General features: G+C 45.5%; 1 pseudogene; it reads right to left on the bottom strand.

The window, feature by feature from the left end:
- Nucleotides 1–302: 302 nt before the first annotated feature.
- On the bottom strand, nt 303–1,291 carry LOC102392260 (annotated as a pseudogene).
- Between the last annotated feature and the right edge of the window lie 1,422 nt (nt 1,292–2,713).

The raw sequence follows: 2,713 nt of genomic DNA, 5'->3' as shown, positions 1-2,713 counted from the left end.
GACTTCATTTTTCCTGTAAATTCTATTTCTGTGATTTTTTTTTATCACACCTTTGCTTGATTCCTAGATTCCATACTGCTGCTTTTGTAATTTACTGTCTTCTCCAGTGTGTATATTGTTCCTAGTTTTGAAGAGGCAAATCTGGGCACTTTGGCCCATCCTTTTTGATCTCATAGTGTTTTTTTCTCATTTTCCCAAGATCAAATGATTATTTTCAAAGCAATAATATGGAAATCAATATTCTGTCCCATAATTCTTTGCAACTGGGACTATAGAAATGTCACTGTCCCTGCCCCACATCTTCAAATGAACATTCTCAGGTTACAACAGTAAGTCTTCCCAAAGGGGAACTTCTGGAAAAACAAGCTATTTCCTCAGCTCATATTTCCCCCTTTTTGTAGGACGCCCCAGCCATCTATCCAAGAATATACTGGGGAGTAGAGGGGCATCCACCAAGAAGCCCACAGTGGTCAACAGCCATAAGATCAGAGACAGGCACAAAGGTACAGGTCAACACACTGGCAAAAAATCCGTGACAGCTTGGGAGTAACTCTTCATTTCATTCATGGTGGAAACACAAAACATCCTAGGATGCCCTCTTCCTGATAGATAGTTGCTATGGAGTCACCAAGTCCACAGTGCTTGGATTCTCTGCCAGTGAGCTATACCATAGACCTCAGAGTGATCACATGGAAGGGATGTGTGATGAGAGTAGCAGCAGAAGCAGCCATCACCTTTTAGACTATCTCCCTGATAATTTGGTCAAAGGAAGATCACACTTCTTTCTGTACATTTCCAGATCCTAATTCCTTAGCCTTGTCACACTCTTGGTAATGCTGTGAAACTTTACCATGGACCACAGTTCCAAGGACCTCTGAACACAGTCTTGGAGTTAAGCCTGTGAACAACCCATGCTTCCCATGGATGATTGCAATATGCTGAGCATAATAAATGAGACTAGGAAGCTGACAGAATTTCCACCCCAAAATATTTCGTCCTATTGTTGGAGAAAGCAGCTCATACACTACCTGGAGGAGCACCTTCATGTACATCAGCGGCTGGGATGGTAAGACCAGGCCCAGGAGCACCTGACTGGCTGGGTCAGCCATGAGGGCACCTGCGGCCAGATGGACAGACAGAGCCACCAGAAAACCAGACCTGTCCCGAATCATGTGCCAGGGCTGTCAGCTTCACTGCGCCACCTCCCAGCCATTGTTAGAGTCTTGAATTCCAGTATGCTGCCATGTTTGAGGCAGCCTGAGGACGAGAGCCAGATTCCATGTGGTGCAACGCCCTATTCATTCATGAGCAGTTGACAGACCCACTACTTTGCCCAAGACACAATCTCAGCAGTTGGCTTCACCTCCTCTACCTGGGAGGAGGAAATGTGGCAGACAAGAAGGCATCATAGGCAGATGATTTAAAAAAAAAGATATGGGAGAAATAAAAACACTAGAATATAGAAACATTCTCCCCATCACAAAGAAAGAAACAAAGGCAAAGAGGACTACCTCCACCCTTTTGCTCCTTTTCCATTCCTTCCTCCAAGCCCAGGAGTTGGACTTCCAACCACAGAAATGGAAGAAGTAGGCACTTGAGTTAGGGGATCGAGCAGGAACTCTGAGGTTGCTGCTTTCCTTCTTGTCGCCTTCTTCAGGAGCAACCTTGAGGGCAGACACTGAGGAGGTGCAGCTTAGGTCTGGGGTGATATGCCTGAGACCTGCCCTTTCTACAGGAAAGCTCAGTGGGGTTGGCCAACTGTGGGATTTTCCTTTAAAACACATTGGGACAGTCACACTGGTTGTTAAAATAAAGCATTTATCAGTTGGTGAAAAGCCATGGTCCCAAGCTGTTACTCCAAGCCTTCCCCTTTGCTTCAACTCCTCCACCAACTCCCCATCATCCCAGACTAAAATGTGGGGGAGCAGGTAATGCCTGGCACAGACAGGGTCGCTTCTGATCAGTGAGTATCATGCTCACACCATTTGAATTATTTTTAATAGCTTCTCTGGTTAAAGCAGAACAGTGACATCTTTAGAGAGGGAATATGAGAAAGATCTTCCCCCTCCAAAAGCACATTTTCAGACTAAATAGTCCACAGTGGCATCTTTGTTTCAAAGTGGCTCTTCCTACTTTGGGTTTTGCCTGTGCCTTGTACAAGGAAGTAGAACTTACTGCATAATTTTTTTAATTTAATTTTTAATTGAAGGATAATTGCTTTACAGAATTTTGTTGTTTTCTGTCAAACATCAACGTGAATCAGCCATAGGTATACATATGTCCCCTCCCTCTTGAACCTCCCTCTCTTCTTCCTCCCCATCCCACCCCTCTAGCTTGATACAGAGCTCCTGTTTGGGTTCCCTGAGTCATAGAGCAAATTCCCATTGGCTATCTATTTTACACACGGTAATGTCCATGATAGGGCTTCCCTGGTGGCTCAGACGGTAAAGCGTCTGCCTGCAATGCGGGAGACCGAGGTTCGATTCCTGGGTCAGGAAGATCCCCTGGAGAAGGAAATGGCAATCCACTCCAGCACTCTTGCCTGGAAAATCTCATGGACGGAGGAACCTGATAGGCTACAGTCCATGGGGTCGCAAAGAGCTGGACACGACTGAGCGACTTCACTTTCACTTTCAAAGTCCATGATACTCTCTCCATACATCTCACCATCTCTTCCCTTCTCCCCCATGTCCGTAAGTCTGTTCTCTATATC

Source organism: Bubalus bubalis, chromosome 11 (genome assembly GCF_019923935.1).
Source record: "Bubalus bubalis isolate 160015118507 breed Murrah chromosome 11, NDDB_SH_1, whole genome shotgun sequence".
Lineage (NCBI taxonomy): Eukaryota > Metazoa > Chordata > Mammalia > Artiodactyla > Bovidae > Bubalus > Bubalus bubalis.
Note: the sequence above shows the minus strand (reverse complement) of the source record. Positions and strands in the feature narration are given on the sequence as shown.